The sequence below is a fragment of the Capricornis sumatraensis genome, chromosome 10 (assembly GCF_032405125.1).
Source record: "Capricornis sumatraensis isolate serow.1 chromosome 10, serow.2, whole genome shotgun sequence".
In the NCBI taxonomy this organism is placed as follows: Eukaryota; Metazoa; Chordata; class Mammalia; order Artiodactyla; family Bovidae; genus Capricornis; species Capricornis sumatraensis.
In genome coordinates this window covers 25,595,293-25,620,030 of record NC_091078.1, presented here as the reverse complement: position 1 = coordinate 25,620,030, position 24,738 = coordinate 25,595,293, and the positions used below count along the sequence as shown (strand labels likewise).

Below are 24,738 nucleotides of genomic sequence, written 5' to 3'. Positions count from 1 at the left end.
AGCCGTCACTGCCAAAGCAGCCGCCGCCTCCTCGGCTGCCAGGGAATCAACGAAACCCCGCTCCTACCGGCTGTCCATGCTGAAGACAGCGGACCCGGGAAAGGCGGCGGCCCCGCGAGCGAGCGCAGACTCGGGGGCGCACCGGACTCTCTGCCCAGAAGGGCACAGCGACCTCAGTCACTGAGTCCTCAACACTGCCCTGGACTCTCCGACCTGCAGCCTCTAGCTACAGTTCCACAAATGAAAGAAAGAAATTTACAAATTTCCACACGCCGCCTGAGACCCCGATGCAGCTCCGGCCGCTGCCGCCACCGCGCCGCGGCCAGTACTACTCCGCCTCCCCATCCACTAGCGTGGTTGCGAGCGCGCGGCGCGTCTCCTTCCGCCGGCGCGGGCTGGGGGAGGGAGCCGCGGGAGAGGGTCGGAGGAACCACCGCAGACGGAAAGTAGTGCCCGACGCGGCGGCTGCGGGACCAGACTGGATTTAGAAAAAAAAGTAGGGGCGGGAGAAGGGAATGTAGTCCTTCAGAAACGTAGTGTTTGGGGTCCACCTCTCTACTCGTCGCTCCCTGAGAAGTGGGAGGTTGGGGTGGGGGGTTGAGTGAGGTGAAAGTGAAGTGTGCTGGTTCCACTCTGGGTCGCAAAACAAACTCCAGATTAACAGCCGCATCTCCAGTGATATTTTTTCCCCGCAGAACAAATGGCGCCCTGCAGTCTGAGTTAGCCCGAATTCTGCCTGAATTAGCAGTCCCGCAGTCCCAGCAGCAACGCAGAGCAACACTTTCAACTGAAAACTAAGCCCACAGAACTCAGTCAGTGCAGAAACACAGTACACGTCTTTAAATTAAAATGAAGGAAACACTGTCATCCTTTCGTATTTCCTGTCTGGGGCGACACTCACTACACGCTCCATGGTGTCCGACTCTTTGCGACCCTATGGGCTATACAATGGAATTCTCCAGGCCAGAATCCTGGAGTGGGTAGCCTTTCCCTTCTCCAAAGCATCTTCCCAACCCCAGGATCGAACCCAGGTTTCCCACATTGCGGGCGGATTCTTTACCAGCTGAGCCACAAGGGAAGCCCTAACACTCAATTCGGGTTTGAGCTATTCAGAGATTTACACCTCGCTACTGCTTTGTTTTAAGAAAGCCAGACACCCCGTTGAGGGCTTTTGTCACCATTCTTAAAATTCAAGAACAGTTTCTCCATGCATTTGAGTACTTTTAATACTAGTACATACCCCAAACTCGTTGGTCTGACTATAAAAACCGTTTGGAAAGGCTCCGAATTCAGTTGTTAGAAAAATAACGTGGAAAGAAAAGGGTTTTAGCCAATCATAGTTCAGGAAAATAAATTATGTTTACTTCCCGTCCAATCACAACAGGACGTTGTAATCCATCCCAGCACACATCTCCAACTTGGAATAATTACTCCTTTGATCCCACCGTTGAATTCTAAAGCAAGCATCCATACTGATGTCAGTGAGAAATCTTCTGACATACTTTTATTAAAGATAATTTTTAAAATCCCAGTTGTGGGTTTTATTTCCAGGGCCACTACTGATTACATCAGCTCCCAAAATTCTTCTAGCACAATAAAAATCTATTCTAAATTTCATTTTCTTAACGATTTTTCTAAACCTCCACGAAAAGTTACCTTTTTAAAGGAATTTAGAAGTCTGAATATTTTAAATAGACATAAGGCTTTTATCCACTTTCTTACAAAATCTAAGCTGTTTTTGAAATGGAAAATACATGGCCACTGCTAATAGGTTAAAAACCTAAATTACAAGAAAGAGTTCTTTCCAGATTTTAATCATCATGGTCTAATTCTGCTAATCTAAAGGCCAAATGTAGAACTGTAATAAACAAACAAAGGAAAACCATGTCTAGAAATGCATACTGGCAAGTTGAGAGAATAATTTTATTGTGCAATCTTTAACTTCCAAGTCCACTCTTTCAGTGTGTACTGTATAACACTTAGCAAATCACCTTACAGGCTAAGATTTCTAAAATCTCAAATGGATTAAGGAACCAGTAAAATAACCTGGTGAAAATAATCTAACATGTGGAAAGAGGGGAAAAAATAAGAAGATTGATATTCAGATACCAAATTATCAATGACTTGCTTTGTGATCTTTGGCATGACACAGATGCTTAACTGAAACTGCCTGCTTCTTAATCTCAGTGATATTCTAGGAGCAAGTGAGAAAATATAAATAAAGTCGTTTGAGAAAAGCTGCAAATAACACTATTATCACAAATATCACTCACTTTTAGAAAGAGAGATTGTCAGGTTACCTTACATAAAGGTGCCAGCTGACTTTAATTTTGTAGGTAAACTCCTATAAATGGACCCCTAAGGAAACCCCTGCTGCTGCTGCTGCTAAGTCATTTCAGTCCTGTCTGACTCTGTGCAACACCATAGACGGCAGCCTACCAGGCTCCCCCGTCCCTGGGATTCTCCAGGCAAGAACACTGGAGTGGGTTGCCATTTCCTTCTCCAATGCGTGAAAGTGAAGTCGCTCAGTCTTGTCAGACTCAGCGACCCCATGGACCACAGCCTACCAGGCTCCTCCCTCCATGGGATTTTTGAGGCAAGAGTATTGGAGTGGGGTGCCATTGCCTTCTCCAAGGAACCCCCTAGACATGTAGAATGCTGTCCTTTTAAGTGTTCTGAAAAGCATGCAAATCAAAGTCAAAATGTTCCAAATGCAGAAACAAAGTTTTTCAGATGGTCATATATCTTCATTAACATTTTCAATCCAAACATCTTATGTACTATATTCCATATACTAGTCTATGAATCGTTTGACTACAATTAGTACCTAGGGTTTAACAACAACAAAAACAATAAACCACTAATTTGTGTATATTTTTGCTTATGGAAAAACTTGAAATTCATTTTTTTAAATGTAAAATTAAAAGGCCTTAATATATCTTTTGCTTTGTTTCAGGCAGTACAGCTGATCCTGAACTGAACTGTGGAGTCACTTACACACAGGTTTTTTCAATAAGTATGTCCATTTGAATCCACAAATGCAGAACCTCTGACACCAAGGGCCAAATGCAAAGTACTCCGGATCTTCTACTGTACTGAGGGTCGGCATCCCTAACCCCCAAGTTGTTAAAAAAAATTCAACTGTGTTTATTTTTGCCAGCAAATCCTAAGTGTAAACATAAATCAAATCAAAAGTGTAAAGTGTAACACTGAATAAAAATAAATGTAAAGCCAAATCTGAAATTAAATTCCCTTACATCCTTTACTTTCATAAAGATAAGTCAGAAAATGTCAATATTGGTAAATGTAAAGAGTTATATTAATAGTGCTAAAATTATAAGTTATAGTACTTCATTCGGAGAAGGCAATCGCACCCCACTCCAGTACTCTTGCCTGGAAAACCTCATGGATGGAGGAGCCTGGAAGGCTGCAGTCCATGGGGTCGCTGAAGGTCGGGCACGACTGAGTGACTTCACTTTCACTTTTATGCACTGGAGAAGGAAATGGTAACCCACTCCAGTGTTCTTGCCTGGAGAATCCCGGGGACAGGGGAGCCTGGTAGGCTGCCGTCTACGGGGTCGCACAGAGTCAGACACGACTGAAGTGACTTAGCAGCAGCAGCAGTACTTCATTATATCAGTCCTAGGTGTTCATCGGAAGGACTGATGTTGAAGCTAGAACTCCAATACTTTGGCCACCTGATAGGAGCTGACTCATTTGAAAAGACCCTGATGCTGGGAAAGATTGAGGGTAGGAGAAGGGGACGACAGAGGATGAGATGATTGGATGGCATCACCAACTCAATGGACATGGATGTGGGTGGACTCTGGGAGTTGGTGATGGACAGGGAGGCCTGGCGTGCTGCAGTTCATGGGGTCGCAAAGAGTCGGACATGACTGACTGACTGAACTGAACTGAACTTCATTATATAGGCAAAGACAGTAACAGAGAAGTATTTAAAATAAGTTTACAGAAGCTGAAAATTTATAGACTACAGCTTCTACTCTTTCCATTCCCCAATCCAAATATGTTTATAAATATATCCATACAAACATATGTATCAATTCAGGCAAATTTCCTACATCCAAGTGCACTGTAGGATTATTTGGTGTTTTAAAAAGCCACAAAAATTTATTGGTTTATTATTTTTAAAAAACTGACTTATAAAGGAAGATAATGGCTTCATTACAATATGGGCCACAGTTATCTACTTATCAATAAAAGTTCATCAAGTTTCACTTCAAAACAGCCAACTAGTTATTAACTTCTTACTTTTTGACTCAGTTTAATTATAGAAAGGGCCAATTAGCTGCTCTAACATATACCAGTATCCTGGGTCACTACATGTGTCTGTTTTAAACATCATAGATAAAACAGATAAAAAAATTCAGTGCATACACAGATGGTCCCCAACTCAAGAATGGTTCAACCTAAGATTTTTTGACTTTAGGACAGTGTGAAAACAATATGTATTCAGTAGAAACCTTATTTTGAATTCTGAATTTTAGTATTTTCCCAGGCTAAGAGCAGTACAATACTCCCTCCTGATGCTGGGCCTTGGCAGGAAGCTGCCCAAGCCAGGCAACAAACACAAAGGTTAACAGGTGATGTACACTTAAAATCTTTCTATACTCATACAACCATTCTGCTTTCCACTTTCAGTACAGGATTCAATAAATTACATGAGATATGCAACATCTTATTATAAAATATGCTATGTTTTAGATGACTTTGCCCAGGCTTATGAAAGTATTCTAAGCATACTGAATGTAGGTAAACTTAAGCTAGGATATTCAGTAGATCAGGTGTTTAAAATGCATCTTCAACTTAGGATATTTTCAACTTCTGATGGGTTCATCTAGAAGTTACCCCATTTTAAGAGGAAGATCTGTATCTTGTAATAGTATTAGCCACCATTTTTGGAACAGTTATGATATGTTAGACACTGTGCTAAGCACTTTATACAAGCAATTTCATTTTATTTTATTCAGCTCATTCTTTTTTTAGCCTCGCCTCAAGGCATATGGGATATTAGTTCCCCAGCCACCAGCAGTGAAAGTGCAGAATCTTAACCACTGGACCACTAGGGAAGTCCCATGATTTTAAGATGAAGAAGATGTGGTTTACAGAAGTTTATTTGCCTAAGATTACACATTAAGGAACTGGTATTCAAAACCAGACTTTGTTAAGTCCAAGCTCCCGTATTACGCTAAAAAGTAAGTTAAAAGAAACAGGAAAGTCAGCTACCAAACTGTTTCATCCTTATTTAACCCAGATTATCCATAATAGATTTGCTTATTTTACACTTATTATGTGTCTCACATCCTGCAAGGTTCTGGAGATAGGGCCTGTATCCTGTAAGAAGTTCAGTCTAAGAAAGATGTACAATAGAAATACCTTGGTTGGTTTAATTAAGGAAGTATTACTGGAATGGCATACAAGGTAAGTTTAGTGCATTTTAACAAAAAATTTCAAATCCATTATAACTTGGAAGTTTTTATTTATTGTCAAATGTAAAGACTGGAGTGGGTTATGAAGTCTTAGACTCATACAAGTACATCCAAGAACTGTGGAAGCCAATGAAGAAAGTTAACAATTTCAAGTGAATTCTGCAAATGGTATACCAAGACCAGAATAGAACATAAATTTATGTAAAAAAAAAAAAATTGTTACCATGTTTATTATTAAATCTTAATTTTTTTTTTTTTTTTTGCCACATCATGCAACATGCTGGAGCTTAGTTCCCTGACCAAGGATGGAAACCCATGCCTTCTGCACTGGAAGCAGAGTCTTAACTACTGAACCACCAAAAATGCCCCAAAGCCCTTATTTCAGTATTTCCTTAAGCACTTATTTAAACTGAATTCTTCAATCACATTACAATAATAATAAAGTAACTCAAATGTCACTTCCTCAAGGAAGCCATCTAATCCCAAGATTATCAAACCACCAAATATGGATTTTCAAGACTTTTCCCATTTGTCTTAGCACTCATCACAACTGTATATATAACATTTATTGTGTAAATGGTTGTTTTATGTTTGTCTCCCCTGGCAAACCGTAAGTTCCATAAAAGCAAGGATTGTTTATCTTGTTCATAACAATACTCCCAGCATCCAAGACTTGTGCATATTAAATACTCAGTATATGTTACTGAATTAATGAATAGCAAAATATATATATATAATATACCTTTTTCTATTAATAAATCCAACCCATCTAAGAGAACTTACAATCTCTAAATTGAGAGCCATATTCATAAATAAGAGTTCATGTTCTTTCTATAGGGTTATTCATCACCTTTATAACAATGTCTTACATATATTATCTTATTTCATCATGGAGGTACAATGCAAAGCCTTCCTAAAACTTGAGCTTCACCAGAAAAGCAAGGTGGTTCCTGGGGATAATTTCTAAAGAGACACAGAGAAAGTTACAATCCACCAGAAGAGCTTACATTGTTACTAAAGTACCAATTTAATGCAAATCCCCAAATGATCCTATAAGCAATATATATGCAAAACACCAGCCTATTCTTAGTATTCCAAAGAGAACAGTCTTTGACAGAGCCAACATATTGATATAGCTTTGTCCTCTTGATGCTACGTACATACCAATATAACTTTGTCTTCTTGATGCTATGTGGAAGGAGCAAGAGGGAGAAAGAAGAAATGAAGGTAAGAAGATAGGAAAGAAGGAGAAAACAAGAAATCTCTACTGGGCCTCCACATTTGTTACCTAGTTTCTAATTTATATTCTGGATGCACAGGACCTACCACTTCTTTTCAATATTTTTCTATTAAAAATAAGACTAAATCTGATTTTTAATGATAATTTTTTTTTTAATTTAGAAAGAATGAACATAATAGCACTGAAAATATCCTCATCTGCTGAATGAGGAACTATAAGAAAAATAAATAAATGAAAAGCTGCCACTGAGCATACAGCAAGTCTTCCCAGGGTACCCCACAGCACTTCTGTGTGTTCATCACCCCTCTCATAAACGCGTCCACTATTAACTACCATTAAAATATGCTAGGCGGCAGTTTGTAGTCTGAGTCTTCAACTTGACACTAGCTTCTTAACAGGTTACATTCCTAAAGGGTTATACATCTGTCCTCACAAGCCTTCACTATGCCACAAGTAAGCAGTAGCAAAACTGAAAGTCCCAAAGAATGGCTGTTTACATCCATGAAACTTGGTTTAGTAAAACAGTATCTACACTTGTATTTGCAGCTATAAATGAGGAAAACTCAAAGTAAAACCTAAAGCTAAAAAGTAATAATGACTCAAAATCTCAGCATGCTAACTATATTCCACTGATGTTCCTTTCCAGATGAAAGTTTATGATCAAGAACACACAGTTTTGAGGCATATTTCTTAAATTAATGGCACTTGGCTTCAAAGAAACAAAACCAAAACAAACAAGGCCTAGCAGTGAAATATAGGAAATTTGTAGTCATTTTTTTCTTTGGCATATTCTAGAAAAAGCCACTTGATTACATATAATGGGATTTACATGTAATGCTACATAACATAAACATGCAATAAAAATAAATTACTCCATATAAAGGAAAGCATTGTCTTCTCCCTCCATGTGTGCTTCACTATTACAGATAATTTACTTACTCAATTAAAGAGTGTATAAAATAGTGCTCCAATTCTAAGGCTCAGTATTTGGGGGCCCCTAGATCATTTTCTCTATAAATCACAATTGACACACATAAAAAGGAGACCTCAAAGAAACTTTAACTACAGACTTAAAATTCAAATCAACATCCCCAAAACATTCTCCTCCTCCAGGGCATATTTTGCTATTACCTACGATTAATGGCCAAAAGAAATATTCAGAAAGCTAACCAACTTCTCTTTCCACAAAGTATGCAAACACTAAGGTTAAAACTGGTCAATCCCCATACCACAGAGCCATTTACAAACGGATATTCTGTACATCAAATGTACAAAGACAAAATTAGTAGTCACACACGTGTGTGTGCTCAGTTGTGTCAGACTCTTTGTGACACCATGGACTGTAATCCCTCAGTCCATGGGATTTTCCAGGCAAGAATACTGGAGTGGGCTGCCATTTCCTATTCCAGGGGATTTTCTCGAGCCAGGGATTGAACCCATGTCTCCTGCATCTCCTGCACTAGCAGGTGGATTCGTTGCCACTGAGCCATCAGGGAAGCGGTCACATGTGTAGTGTAATGAAAGCTCAAATGCCCAGGAAGTCTGTGTTACTACTATTGCTAACGACTGTACACTTTGGGCAAACCCCTCTGCTTTTCTAGGAACTGTACAGAAAAAGTAGAGGCTAACATCATCAACTAAGTTTCTAAGAATTTGCTTCTAAGGCTTCTGAATAATCCACCAAGCAGCGGAGTACACTCTCCTGATACATGGTAGGTTCAAACCTGAAAAAATATTAAAAGACCAATGTGCTAAGTTGCTTCAGTCACATCTGACTCTCTTCAACCCTATGGACTGTAGCCTGCCAGGCCCCTCTGTCCATGTGATTCTCTAGGCAAGAATACTGGAGTGGGTTGCCATTTTCTTCTCCAAGAGATCTTCCCAACCCAGGGATTGAACCTGCGTCTCTCTTGTTTTCTGCTTTGGCAGATGCGTTCTCTACCACTAGTGCAATCTGGGAAGCCCTTAAAGGATTGATAGAATGTAATAGTCTTGCTTAGGAAAACGAATGTTTTTAGCCTGAAAGTTTCTCTCTCAAAAGATCTCACAGAAGACACACATATTAATCATTAATACATGCAAACTAATAATACAGACCAAAGAATTGCCCAATGAAAGTTTTAAAGCCTTGTAGAAATGCTTCCTTCCTCTTCTCTCCAAATTTGCCCTTAAAGCTACCATATTAAAATAATCTAGCAGAATTAACTTCAAACGGAGAAATTTTTAAGAGACATTCTGCACTACAAATAACCTTTATATTAGAAACCTTTACTTTGCATGCCTTTATATTCTTCTTTGTTTATAATGGCTAAAAATCCATTTTTCAATTATTCTAATTACATAAATTATCTGAAAATCATTTACTGTTACAGATGTAGAAGTTTCATTTACTTTTACAGCTAAATGTGCGTGGATCTTTCTTTCCCCACTTGCACTTTTTGATATTCACTAGTTTAAAATTTTTATACAAATAAGCCAAAATCTTTGTTTCAACCTTAAGCCATCCTTAGAAAATACATTAAGTATTCTTCGGTACTTTTCTTCTGGTGTTTTTATGATTCAAATTTTTATAATTCCCTCAAATTAGAAGGTCGTATCTACCCCTGAGGGAAGGAAAGGAAATCATCCTGGCCCCAAACAACTCAGGGGAAAAGCAGGATTAGTGAGAAGAGAAAAACACAGAGCCTGTCTAAAACTAACATTGGTCTAGGATGAAAAATAAGGTCTGTTACCCACCACCACAAGGCTAAATAGTTCCCAGGGCCTTGAGCCTACCACAAGGCAAACAAGCTCCCAGAAACACGTAACACCACTCTACTAAAAGAGGAACAAAAGAGGAGAGGACCTCTCTGACTCTCATAAGTACAAGTAAGGCTTAAGGATAAAGGTGGAGTAAAAACATTAAGTTAAACTGTTCAGCAAATCAACTCTCACCTTAAGGATGAAGTGATGACAGAAGTATTTACAGTTGACAGTACACTGAAGGTAACCAAAGCAACAACAACAAAAAAAACCCATAAATCATCAACTTCAGAGAAGACTGATTCAACTCCCCATACTAACAATTTAACAGAACAAGAGCCATGCCTACTTCTTGGCATAAATACTATATACTTCAGTCTTTATCATCATGCAAATGATAGCTGGCATTTGTTCAAAAAGTGTAGGCCTAGCCATGGGGGTAATGCATGTATGCTGGGTTATCATTACCTTTTTTATAATTTATACAAATACATCCATCCAAGTTCTTTCATTTCTACTATTCCTTCAAATAAAGTAATTTCCTACCCTCCTTTGAAAAAAATTCTACATTACACAAAATCTGAAGAGCAAGCAAATCACGTAACTCATATGTTGGGACTATCAGCCAAGGAATTAAAAATAATTATGAATAATGACAAAAGCTCAAATAGAGCAGAAAAACAATATGCATAATAGATGGCAAGTCCGAGAAAGAAAGTACAAGAGTTGAACAGAAATGCTAAATGAGTCAACCTGAAATGGTCAAAACAAGAACTGCACTAAAAATAATTTTAAAGTCTTTGGTAGGTTCAGACTTAACAGAGCTGAGAAAAGAATCAATAACCTTGAAGATAGGTCACAAGAAATTACCAGTGCTAAAACTAACCAGGAATTTAAAAAAAAAGAGTGGGGAAAAAAAAAATCTACACCAATAGGTGGGAAAGTTTCAAATTCATTTTATGAACATGAGGTTCTACAAACCAAAATCTGACAAAGAAGTTACAAGAAAAGAAAACTCATTATCCCTTATATATGCAAAAATCCTCAACAAAATATTAGCTAATCAAATTCAGTAACTAATAAAAAGGATAACACACCACAACCAGAGACAAATACAGGTTTATCCCAAGAATGCAACTTGACTCAGCATTAGAAGATCAACCAGCATAATTCACCAGTCAACAGACTAAAGAAAAAAATATGATAGCATCAACAAACGCAAAACATACGCATTTGAGAAAACCCAACTCTCATGCCTGAAAAACTTCTCAGCCAATCAGGGGTAGAAGGGTACTTACACAACCTGATAAAATGCATCTACTATAAAATTATTCCTAACATCCTATTTAAGAGTAAAAGACTATCTGGTTTCTTCCAAAGAGTCAGAAAAAAGAAAGGAAATCTGCTGTCACCACTCCTATTCAACGTAACACACTTAAAGACCTAGAAAGTACAATAAAAGAAGAAGAAAGAAAGAAAAGGCATACAGATTGAAAGGGAAGAAATAAGCCTGCCTCTGTTTGCAAATGGCATGACTATCTACCAGTACTATTTAGAAGAACACCTAAAAAGATTATAACACATATAAATGTAATAAAATAGGTACAACTTCTTCATGCTGAAAGTACTGATGAATGGAAGACCTCAATAAGTGAAATGATACACCATGCACCTTTATTAGAAGACTCAATTCTCCCCAAGTTGGCCCATAAATTCAAAGTAATCACAATGATAATATCAGCAAGTATTTCGATTTTGAGAATCAATGAGTTGATACTAAAATCAATAAGGTAAAGGAACTAGAACAACCAAAGCAATTTTTTTTCAAACAGTTTTGAAAGGAGAAAATAAGATTCATAGTATCTTACCTCAGGAGTATGCTATAAAACTCCATTAATAAACTCAGCACGACATGAGCAAAAGAGTAAACAAATGAACTGAACAAAATGGAGAGTCCAAAAACAGACTCATACGTACATAGTTAATCGGTTGTCAAAGGTAAAAAAGTAGTTCAATGGAGAAGGGACAATCCCTTTAACAAACAGGGTTAGAACAATTAGACGTTCATACATTAAAAAAAAAAGAAAAAACCCTTCATCTATCACACCATATATTAAAATTAATAAAATTAATTCAAAATGAACTATAAACCTAAAATATCTGAAAAGCTAAAAATCTTTAAGAATAAAACAGACAATTTTCACACTGATTTAGCCGAAGATTTCTTAAAATCCATAAGATTCAAAATTAAACACTAGTGAAATTAAAAATTCCTAAGGTCATAGACTAGTGGAAATTATCTACAAGCCACACATATGATAAATGATTGGTATCCATAAAATTTAGAGAACTCTCAAAATTTAATTAAAAAACAAAACTTACTGAGCAAAAAATTTGAAGAGATACTTTATCAAGTAAGATATACAAATAATAATAATACAAATGGCAAATAAGTACGTGAAGACACCCAATAGCATTAGTTATTAGGGAAATGTAAAGAAAAACTATAATGATATACTATTACACATCTATTAAGATGGTTAAAATTGAAAGAAAATGAAAACTGACAATACCAAACATTGAGGAAGATGAGGAGCAATTAGAACTTTCATCCAATAGTAGCTGGAAGGAATAATACAAAATGGTACAAAATGGTACAACCACTTTCCAAATTTGTTTGGTAGTTTCTTATAAAGTTAAACTTTTCATATACTTCAACTATCACTTGGGTATTTGTGAAATAAAAATCTATGTTCACATAAAAATCTGTTCTCAGATGTTTATAGCAGTTTTATTTGTAATTGCCAAAAGCTAGAAACTACCAGCTCAGCTGGAGAATGAAGAAACTCTGCAAAGCCACTTAGCAGTATATATGAGATAATATGAACGAATCTCTGCAGTTCAGGGTCCCCAAGGCATCTACAGGTTCAATGATTCACGAGACTTATGGGAACCTGGAATGTTAGGTCCATGAATCAAGGCAAATTGGAAGTGGTCAAACAGGAGATGGCAAGAGTGAATGCTGACATCAGCAAACTAAAATGGACTGGAATGGGTGAATTTAACTCAGATAACCATTATATCTACTACTGTGGGCAGGAATCCCTTATAAGAAATGGAGTAGCCATCACAGTCAACAAGAGTCCAAAACGCAGTTGTTGGATGCGATCTTAAAAACAACAGAATGATCTCTGTTTGTTTCCAAGCAAACCATTCAATATCACAGTAATACAAGCCTATGCCCCAACCAGTAACGCTGAAAAAGCTGAAGTTGAACGGTTCAATGAAGACCTACAAGACTTTCAGAACTAACACCCAAAAAGATGTTCTTTTCATTACAGGGGGCTGGAATACAAAAGTAGGAAGTCAAGAAATACCTGGAGTAACATGAAACTCTGGCCTTGGAGTACAGAATGAAGCACAGCAAAGGTTAACAGAGTTTTGCCAAGATAATAAAGATTTCCTCAGTGATCAGTGCAAAAAAACAGAGGAAAACAATAGAATGGTCTTGCAAACACCCTCTTCCAACAACACAAGAGAAGACTCTGCTTTTGGCTCGGAGGAGGTCAAGGTGCATCTTTCTTCAGTTGTCCTGAATCCAGGTTCATCCGACACCAGCCGCCTCCACCATGCCGCCCTAAGTTCGACCCCAACGAGCTCAAAGTTGTGTACCTGAGGTGCACCGGTGGGGAACTCAGTGCCACGTCTGCCCTGGCCCCCAAGATGGGCCCCCTAGGTCTGTCTCTAAAAAAGGTTGGTGATGACATCACCAAGGCAACTGGTGATTGGAAGGGTCTGAGGATTACAGTGAAACTGACGGTTCAGAAGAGACAGGCCCAGACTGAGGTGGTACCTTCTGCCTCTGCCCTGATCATCAAAGCCCTCAAGGAACCACCGAGAGACAGAAAGAAGCAGAAAAACATTAAGCACAGTGGAAACGTCACTTTTGATGAGATTGTCAACACTGCCTGGCAGATGTGGCATTGGTCTCTAGCTAGAGAACTTTCTGGAACCATTAAAGATATCCTGGGGACCTCCCAGTCTGTAGGCTGCAATGCTGATGGCCGCCACCCTCATGACATCATAGACGACATCAACAGTGGTGCGGTGGAGTGCCTAGTTAGGTAAGAATGGCAAAGGAAAAAGAAAAATAAAGGATTATTTGATACCCAAAAGAATAAACAAAGAAGACTGCACATGGACATCACCAGATGGTCAATACTGAAATCAGATTGATTATATTCTTTGCAGCCAAAGATGGAGAAGCTCTATGCAGTCAGCAAAAACAAGACCAGGAGCTGACTGTGGCTCAGATCATGAACTCCTTCTGCCAAATTCAGACTTAAATTGAAGAAAGTAGGGAAAACTGCTAGACCATTCAGGTATGACCTAAATCAAATCCCTTACGACTACACACTGGAAGTGACGAAGAGATTCAAGGAATTAGATCTGATAGAGTGCCTGAAAAACTATGGACAGAGGTTCGTGACATTGTACAAGAGGCAGTGATCAAGAAAAAGAAACGCAAAAAAGCAAAACAGTTTTCTGAGAAGGCCTTACAAACAGCTATGAAAAGAAGAGAGTAAGTGAAGTGAAAGTCACTCAGTCATGTCTGACTCTTTGCAACCCTGTAGACCATACAGTCCACGGAACTCTCCAGGCCAGAATATTGGAGTGGGTAGCCTTTCCCTTCTCCAGGGGGATCTTCCCAACCCAGGGATCGAACCCAGGTCTCCCATATTGCAGGTGGATTATGCAAGGAGATCCAACCAGTCCATTTTGAAGGAGATCAACCCTGGGGTTTCTTTGGAGGGAATGATGCTGAAGCTGAAACTCCAGTACTTTGGCCACCTCATGCGAAGAGTTGACTCATTGGAAAAGACTCTGATGCTGGGAGGGATTGGGGGCAGGAGGAGAAGGGGACGACAGAGGATGAGATGGCTGGATGGCATCACGGACTTGATGGACATGAGTCTGAGTAAACTCTGGGACATGGTGATGGACAGGGAGGCCTGGCATGCTGCTATTCATGGGGTCGCAAAGAGTCAGACACGACAGAGCGACTGAACTGAACTGAGCTATCAGGAAAGCAGGGAAAGGTAAAGGAGAAAAGGAAAGATACACCCATTTGAATGCAGAGTTCCCAAGAATAGCAAAGATAGATAAGAAAGCTTTCCTCAGTGATTAGTGCAAAGATAGAGGAAAACAATAGAATGGGAAAGACTAGAGATCTCTTCAAGAAAAATAAATACCAAGGGAACTTTTCATGCAAAGCTGGGCACAATAAAGAACAGAAATGGTATGGATCTAACAGAAGCAGAAAATATTAAGAAGAGGTGGCAAGAATACACAGAAGAACTATATAAAAAAGACCTTCATGACCCAGATAATGATGGTGTGACCACTCATGTAGAGCCAGACATCGTGGAATGTGAAGTCAAGTGGGCCTTAGGAAGCATCACTATGAACAAAGCTAGTGGAGGTGATGGAATTCCAGCTGAGCCACTTCAAATCCTAAAAGATGATGCTGTAAAAGTGCACACTCAATATGCCAGTAAATTTGGAAAACTCAGCAGTGACCACAGAATTGGAAAAGGCCAGTTTTCATTCCAATCCCAAAGAAAGGCAATGCCAAAGAATGCTCAAATGACGGCACAGTTTCACTCATCTCATACTCTAGCAAAGTAATGCTCAAAATTCTCTAAGCCAGGCTTCAACAGTACGTGAACTGTGAACTTCCAGATGTTCACGCTGGATTTAGAAAGGGCCGAAGAACCAAAGATCAAACTGCCAACATCCTTTGGATCATCGAAAAAGTAAGAGAGTTCCAGAAAAACATCTGCTTCTGCTTTATTGACTACACCAAAACCTTTGACTCTGTGGATCACAACAAACCATGGAAAATTCTTCACAAGATGGGAATACCAGACCACCTGACCTGCCTCCTGAGAAATCTGTACGCAGGTCAAGAAACAACAGTTAGGACTAGACATGGAACAGACTGGTTCTAAATCAGGAAAGGAGTACATCAAGGCTGTATATTGTCACCCTGCTTATTTAACTTATATGCAGAGTATATCATGAGAAATAGCAGACTGGATGAAGCACAAGCTGGAATCAAGATTGCTGGGAGAGATATGAATAATCTCAGATACGCAGATGACACCACCCTTATGGCAGAAAGCAAAGAACTAAGAAGCCTCTTGATGAAAGTGAAAAAGGAGAGTGAATAAGTTGGCTTAAACTCAACATTCAGAAAACTAAGATCATGGCATCTGGTCTCATCACTTCATGGCAAATAGATGGAGAAACAGTGGAAATAGTAACAGACTTTATTTTGGGGGGCTCCAAAATCACTGCAGATGGTGACTGCAGCCATGAAATTAAAAGAGGCTTGCTCCTTGGAAGAAAAGTTATGACCAACCTACCTAGACAGAATATTAAAAAGCAGAGACATTACTTTGCCTACAAAGGTCCGTCTGGTGAAAGCTATGGTTTTTCCAGTAGTCATGTATGAAAATGAGAGTTGGAATATAAAGAAAGCTGAGTGCTGAAGAATTGATGCTTTTGAACTGTGGTGTTGGAGAAGACTCTTGAGAGTCCCTTGGACTGCAAGGAGATCCAACCAGTCCATCCTAAAGGAAACCAGTCCTGAATATTCATTGGAAGTTCTGATGCTAAAGCTGAAATGCCAATAGTTTGGTCACCTGATGCGAAGAACTGACTCACTGGAAAAGACCCTGATGCTGGGCAAGATTGAAGCGGGAGGAGAAGGGAACAACAGAGGATGAGATGGTTGGATGGCATCACTGACTCAATGGAGATGAGTCTGAGTAAACTCTGGGAGTTGGTGATGGACATGGAGGCCTGGAGTGCTGTAGTTCATGGGGTCTCAAAGAGTTGGATGTGACCGAGCTACTGATCTGAACTGAACTGAGAGTTATAAAACTCAAACAAGACATTTTACTCAGGGTCATAGTTTAATACAGCAAATGGATACAAATTAAAATCATTAAAGCGAAGAGGGGCATAAGGCAGAGTCCAGAAGACACCAAGCTTTCAGCTGTCCCCCCCCAGTGGAGTTGGGTTCACAGCACTTATTTCTCCCAAGAGCTTATGATAATATGTATGAATACGAGCAACCAGGTAAGTTCACCTGAGGTTCAATGTCTAGCATTTTTATCTGAGGTCTGACACATAGGTAGGGCTAACTATCTGCATGGCTAACTTTAGTCTCCAGCTCCTCTACAGGTCAAGCTGATACCACACAGAGCCACACTGTCAGGATAAGCAACCTATGGTGGTCAAAGGCCCCCAGGTAAACAAAGACACCCTTATTAAGCAGGACATTCCAGGGCTTAAAGGTTACCTCCCAGGAGCTGAACAAGGTCAACCCCTAAGCAGCTTTGGGTACACGTGAGCTATTTTTAGTCAAAATCCTTCTGACATCAAATCTGTAAGTTTTTTTCCTCATACCAACTAATTCTCCAACTCTCCAGACACCAATTAGGTGTCCTAGAATTCATTTCAATTCTGACATTAACTACTCAAGTCAGCATTAGACTCCCCCCAGGCTAGACAGCCCTCACTTCAAATGCCAGTTCCAAGTATTGGGTCCCCAGGTTACCCATATTTCTGTTCAGCTTGGCCACAAGGTCAAAGGGGCTCCCATAAACTCCACCCCCATTCAGGTGCATTAAACTGTTAGAATGGGTCACAAAATTGCAGAGAAAACAATACTTACTTACCAGTTTGTTGTAAAGGATACAAGCGATTAATCAGATAAAAAGGCACAGAGGGCAAGGTCCAGTGGGTCCTGAGCATAGGAGCTTCTGTTTCCACAGAGTCTGAGTGTGCCACCTTATTAGCAAGTGAACATGTTTCTCAAATCTGACGCCCTCTGAGCCCCACAGTTTAAAGGTCTTTATGTAGGCTCTACTATTAATTAGTAGAAGTGATTCATGAAATCATGGGCCACTGATAACTGAACTCAATCTCCAAACCCTCTCCCTCCTTGGAGGTCCAGGGACGGAAGCGAAAGTTCTAACCTCTAATCACATTGTTGGTTCCTCTGACAACCAGCCCCCAACCTGAAGCTATCAAGGGGCCCAAGAGTGCATAAAGTCAGGCATGGTTTTAAAAAGTTTATGAGTATGTTCCTTTCAAGAGTTTTTAGGAATTCCAGACCAGGAACCAGGGACAAAGATAAAACATGTATTTTTATGATGCCTCAGGAATGTTATTCCTCTACTATACAACCTCAGATGCATTATACTAACGGAAAACAACCAAACCCAAAAGACTCTGAAGTGTAGGAGCCCGTTTATTCAACATTCTTGAAAATGCAAAACTACAGGGACAGGAAACAGACCAGTAACTGTCAAGGTCTAGGACGTGGGGGGAAGGCTGGTCTTATCAATGGCACAAGATAATATTTTACATCTTTATTGTGATGGTGGTTACACATATACATGTGCTTACCAGAATTCTTAGAACTATACACAGAGAACAATGATTTTTTACTGTTTGTGAATTGTACCTTGATTAACCTGAGACAATCAGTACTATAGGCACCTAAGACAATTCCATTCTTTAAAAGTGGCAGATAATAAATATTATGTAAATAATAAATGTTTTTCCTAAATGGAAAGCAATAGAAAATTACTTCTCTGCTCTGTAAGTTCCTTATAAAATTAATGTCTGCACACAGCCAAAGGGAAACATTTTGATTCATCGGCTGGCAGGATTATGGGTGACTATACTGTTGGGCTTCAAGCTCCATTAATATTGTCTGCGTAATAGTAAGTAAGCTTTTTAAATTTTTTATAGTGGGTGACAGTGTAACACTGGTAGGCAAAATTCTACTATGACCCTCAATGACTCATGTTCTTGTACAACCATCTCTCCCCTGAGTGTGGGTAGGACTCGCAACTTATTTTTAACCAATGAAATATAGCAAAGGTGATGGAATATCACTGCCACAATTATGTTGTTGTAAATGGCAAAGGTGAAAATACTTTGTGGATGTAATTAAGGTCCCTAATGGCGGCTTTAATCAAAAGGAAGATTCTTCCCAGGTTGGCCTGAAAAGGTAAGCCCTTTAAAAGAAGCCCCAGACATCAAAGACTTTCTCGCCAGCTATGAAAATGCGAGTTGGCCTGTGTTCTACAGGTGGAAGGAAATGAATTTGGCCAAGGAACTCGTGGACTTGGAACTTGGAAGAACATCCAGAGCCTCAGTGATATCTCAGCCTTAGTCAACCCTTCTGATTTCCAGCCTCCTCAGTCCCTGAGCAGGGGACTCGGCTTAAACTTTACCCAGACTCCTGGTCATGGAAACTGGTGATAATGCATCTGTTATTTTAAGCTGCTGTGGCAATTTATTATACAGCAATAGAAAAGTGGGCTTCTCTGGAGAACCCAGGTTCAATCCCTGGGGTCTGGAAGTTCCCCTGGAGAAGGGAATAGCTACCCACTCCAGTATTCTTGCCTGGAGAATTCCATGGACAGAGTCCAAAAGGCTACAGTCCATAGAGTTAAGAGAGTTAGACACGACTGAGCAAGCAACGCATGCTAACAGAAAAGCAATCCAGTAATTAAAATTCTTTTCTGAAGAATCTTGGCTTTAACCATGGCTCATCTTGAATTGGAGGAAATGTCCTATTCTTGTTAGGCATCAATTTTCACCAAAGAATGTGAACCTTAGCACAAGCTTCACTGAACAATGGTTCAGATTTAATCCACAACACACTGCTACTGCTAAGTCACTTCAGTCGTGTCCAACTCTGTGCGACCCCATAGACAGCAGCCCACCAGGCTCCCCCGTCCCTGGGATTCTCCAAGCAAGAACACTGGAGTGGGTTGCCATTTCCTTCTCCAATGTATGAAAGTGAAAAGTGAAAGTGAAGTCGCTCAGTCGTGTCCGACTCTTGGCGACCCCATGGACTGCAGCCTACCAGGCTCCTCTGTCCATGGGATTTTCCAGGCAAGAGTACTGGAGTGGGGTGCCACTGCCTTCTCCATCCATAACACAGAGGATCTGTATTTCAGTGAGCTGCCAGCAAATAAAATCTCAATTCACTGCTGCTCAATACTTGGGGAAAGCTTCACACAAAGTGTTTTTATGGAGAACTACCTGCAGATGCTTCATATAATGCATTAGCTACTTGAAAACTTGGGAGACAGGGGTTATTATCAAAATCTCTAAGGAAATAGATGACTATGGTATTTTAAACATTTAAGACATTTGACATTTTAAGAAATATTTATTTTGGAAACAAACCATAGAAAACAAAATTCAGTCAAATTCTTTTGGCCAACAGTTCCAGCTATAACGAAATTTCTCTTTTATCTGTTATACTAACTAATCTGCAACAGAGGGTTAGAGGAAGAAGTCATTACAGAAATGGAGGGGAGGAAGGATTAAGATGGGAAGATCACTAATGAATTCTACCGGGGAGTGAGGCTCTTAGAATTTAGCATATTGGCTCCCCACAAAGCTGATTTCACTGGAATTAATCATGGATGGGATTCCACTGGCCATTTTGCGGAATGCTATAAAAAACTGATTTCATTTCCTGAAGCGATGGGGTTTAAAATGCTTTTCACACTACATTACATAGTGTCCTCAAGAACACTGTCAAGGAAAACTTTGTGTTCTTAATAAATATTAGGAAGAGTTGTGCTTCTTCCCAGCAGTTGCTTTGTTTTTACTGTATGGTGGCGGTGGTTTGGTCAATAAGTCGTGTCTGACTCTCTACGACCTCATGGACAGTAGCCTCCCAGGCTCCCTTGTCCATGGGATTTCCCAGGCAATACCGGAGTGGGCTGCCATTTCCTTTTCCAGGAGAGCTTCCTGACTGAGGGACTGAACCTGAATCTCCTACACTGCAGGCAGATTCTTTACCAACTGAGCCCCAGGGAAGCCCATTTCACTGTATGGTGGTGGTGGTTTAGCTGCTAAGTCGTGTCAGATCCTTGTGACCCCATGGACTGTAGCCTGCCAGGCTCCAGGCAAGAATACTGGAGCGGCTTGCAATTTCCTTCTCTAACAGGTGCTATTAATTATGTTACTGACCTAGTTTTCTATGTTGGCTGCTAGAAATCGTTATGCCACACAAATTTTAGGTTAATTCTTTTCAACCTTTGGTTCTGAAAATTTCCAAACATGTATGTAAGTAAGGAGATAACTCTAGAATAAATGGTCATGCAAGTTAACAATATTGCATATCTCTTTCCTCTCATTTCTTTTTCTTTGGGGGTGGAGGGGCTTGGAGGACTTTAGAGCAAATCGCAGATACCATATCTTTTCACCTATACATAGTAAAGAATATACCACCATCAGTTAAAGACTTTTCTTTAAAGTCTGACACTATAATTCCATTAACTCATCTGACAAAATCAGCAATGATTTCTCAGTATTATCTAATACATAGTTCAGGTTCAAATTGCAATCCTCTTTCAAGTGGAACTTTTACTACTTGTTTGTCTAAACCAGGAAAGAAACAAGAACCACACACTGTATCTGACTGATACATCTCTTCAAATCTCATTTAATCTGTAACAAGTCATTTGTCTTGTAGAATTTCTCATATTCTAAACTTAGGTGACTATTTCCTTATGGCATTAAAGTATTCCTCCATTTCCCCACGGACCAGGCAATGGCACCCCACTCCAATACTCTTCCCTGGAAAATCCCATGGATGAAAGAGCCTGGAAGGCTGCAGTCCATGGGGTCACTACAAGTCGGACACGACTGAGCAACTTCACTTTCACTTTTCACTTTCATGCATTGGAGAAGGAAATGGCAACCCACTCCAGCGTTCTTGCCAGGAGAATCCCAGGGACGAGGGAGCCTGGTGGGCTGCTGTCTATGGGGTTGCACAGAGTCGGACACGACTGACGTGACTTAGCAGCAGCAGCAGCAGCCAGTTCCCCATATTTCCTGTGAACTGGTGAGATCTAGAGACATGATTCATTTTCAAATATTTGGCAAGAACACTATAGGTGATACACGCACTTGCCTAATATATCACATTAGAACACACATAAAATCCGGTTGTCCCACCTATAAAGTGATGTTCAAACTGATTATTACATTCAAGTGTTGCCAGCCTGATTTACCCAGTGACCATTCTCCATTATTTATTTAGGGGTTGCCTAAAGGTGATACGCTAATACTATCATTTTATTCCATCTGCATTTATTATCTGGAATTCTTCTAATAAAGAGTTTCCTTAAATAACTATGTAGTTACCATGAAACTCAGTTTACACAGGAAAAACAATATAAATTCTTGATTCTTTCCATTAACAATTTCTCAGAAAATGAACTGGTGATCTAGCACCTTCCAAAGCTATGATATCTATTTTTAATATCAATTTCTTTTTGTCTTTCTCACTAACTTCTAAGTTGTGTTATCTCGCTCAATTCTATAGAAATAAACATAGTGCTAATACATTCAGAATTCTTCGGATCCACCCCTAAATGCTAACAGTTTCCTGAAGTACTGTGAACTATTAACGCTGAAAAAATGTACGGAGTAATTTTTAACAAAAACGAGGCCACTTTCACAAACTGACGATTTGAACAATGACAGCAGTGCAGGGAGAAACAAGAAAACCAAAGTAAAACTTTGCAGGAAAGATGCCTTAGACTTTTTTAAAATTCAGAACAACATTCCTCCTCACTCCCCTAAAGACTTCTTCAGAACCTTCTGCGTATCTTTGGTATACAGCCACCCCTTTTTCCATAGAGGGCTGATTCCAGAACCCCACAGATACCAAACTCCAAAAATACTCAAGTCAAATCCCTCATAGAAAGTGTCATCATATTTGAATATAACCTATATGCATCCTCTCATATACTTTAAGTCATGTCTAGATTACTTATAACGCCTAATACAAAGCAAATGCTATAAAAATAGTTGCCACTGCAGCATATTCAAATTTTGCTTTGGGGAACTTTCTGCAATTTTTTTTTCCTGGGTATTTTTGATCCTAGGTTGGTTGAATCCATGGATGCAGAACCTGTGGCTACAAAAGGCAGACAGTACATACAGAATCCACATGAATACTCTAGGTATACTGTAGATTGAAAAATTATAAAGGCAACATAATAAAAAAATTTAGTTCAGTCGCTCAGTCATGTCCCACTCTTTGCAACCCCATGGACTGCAGCAAGCCAGGCTTCCCTATCCATCACAATCTCCCAGAGCTTGCTCAAACTCATGTCTATCAAGTCAGTGATGCCATCCAACCATCTCATCCTCTGTCATCCCCTTCTCCTCCTGCCCTCACATCTTTCCCAGCATCAGGGTCTTTCTAATCAGTCAGTCTTCGCATCAGGTGGCCAAAGTATTGGAGCTTCAGCTTCAGTCCTACCAATCAATGAATATTTTGGACTGATGTCCTTTAGGATTGACAGGTTTGATCTCCTTGCAATCCAAGGGACTGTCAAGAGTTTTCTCCAACATCACAGTTCAAATGCATCAATTCTTCGGTGCTCAGCTTTCTTTACAGTCCAACTTTCACATCCATACATGACAACTGGAAAAACCATAGCTTTGACTATACAGACCTTTGTCAGCAAAGAAATGTCTCTGCTTTTTAAAAAGCACTCAAGCAACAGAGAAAGTCATAGGTGAGAAAAGCTGCTAAGCTGCTTCCCTACAATTACCTTCTGACAGTTAAAAATCATCCTGTGATTCCAAATCACAGGGTATCTACACCTCATGTAACTAAAAAGAAAAGCAGAAATGTACATGATATATGTAACTAAGCATAACACAGCAAGTGTTATAAAGCAGTATAATTAACTCCCTCTAGAATGCCAGAGTAAGTGATTGTTTCTGGAACAGTTTAAAATGCTTCCCAGAGGAATTCTACAATATATACAAAGAACTTATACTGATACTTCCCAAACTCTTTCTAAAGATTGAAGAGAGGGGAACACATTCTATGAAGCCACCAAAGGCACTCTAGGAAGCGTCCATCACCCTCAAATGAAAACCAAAGACACTATCAAATAAGAAAACTACAGGCCAATATCTTTCATGAATATAGATGCAAAAATCTTCAACAAAATATTAGCAAACCAAATCCAACGACACATAAAAAAGATTAGATACCGTGACCAAGCTGGACTCATTCCAGGATCACAAGGATGATTCAGTATACACAAATTAATCAATGGGATACACCACATCAACAAAAGAAAAAACAAAAACCACTTGGTCATCACAATAGATGTAGAAAAAGCATTTGATAAATTCAACATCCATTCATGAGAAAAACTCTTACCAAAGTGGGTATAGAGGGAACATATCTCAACATAATAAAAGCTATTCACGACAAACCCACAGTCAACATAACACTCAACAGTAAGAAGCTGAAAGCCTTCCCAGCAAAATCTGCAATAAGACAAAGATACCCACTCTCATCACTTCTATTCAACAGAGTATTAAAGTCCTGTGTGTGTGTGCGTGCACGCACTCCAACACGTCTGATTCTCTGTGGCCCCATTGACTGTGGCTTGCCAGGCTCCTCTGTCCATGGAATTTTCCAGGCAAGAATACTGCAGCAGGTTGCCATTTCCTTCTCCGGAGGATCTTCCCAACCCAGGAATGGAACTTGTGTCTCTTGCATTGGCAGGCGAATTCTTTACCACTGACTCATTTGTGAAGCCAAATAGTATCAGTGGCTTCAAGTAAACATAAAAAATGGAAAGCCTGGGAGAACTTGTCACATTTGAAGAAATGAGAGAAATTCAGTGCAGTATGACTGAAGCTCAGAAGACTTAATGGCACTGGGGGGGAGGGGCGGTTTGGGGACAGAGAGGAAATGAAGTGGTGAGAGCTGAGGGTGGATGTGTTAGCAGGGAACTGAGTCCCTAGGCAGAGAAAACTGGAATTACTCTTTTCCTTAACTTCTCCATGTCCATCTTTTCTATTACCTTTCTCATCTGTTTTACTATTACTGTTCCTCTTTTTCCTCAAATTTTTAATAGTTCAGTCACTTCTTTGAGGGGGGTAGGTCAGACCACACATAACGGGGGATCTTAGTTCCCCCATCAGGGATCAAACCCGTGTCCCTGTCCCCTGCATTTGAAGTGGGAAGTCTTAACCACTGGAGCCCCAGAAGTCCTACAACTATTTTTAGTTAATGACTCTTTCCTCCATTACACTTAATCTGATTCAAAATAATTTCATACTGCACTTCAATACTTATATGTAATCTTTTAATATGAGATAATCAGTATTCACTTAACACATTATACAAAGACCCGAAACTTCATTTTTTAATAAGAA

General features: G+C 39.6%; 1 pseudogene; it reads left to right on the top strand.

Annotated features, from left to right (window-relative positions):
- The first annotated feature begins 5,430 nt into the window (after window positions 1-5,430).
- LOC138087330 (large ribosomal subunit protein uL11-like) lies at window positions 5,431-18,688 on the top strand (annotated as a pseudogene).
- Window positions 18,689-24,738: the final 6,050 nt, after the last annotated feature.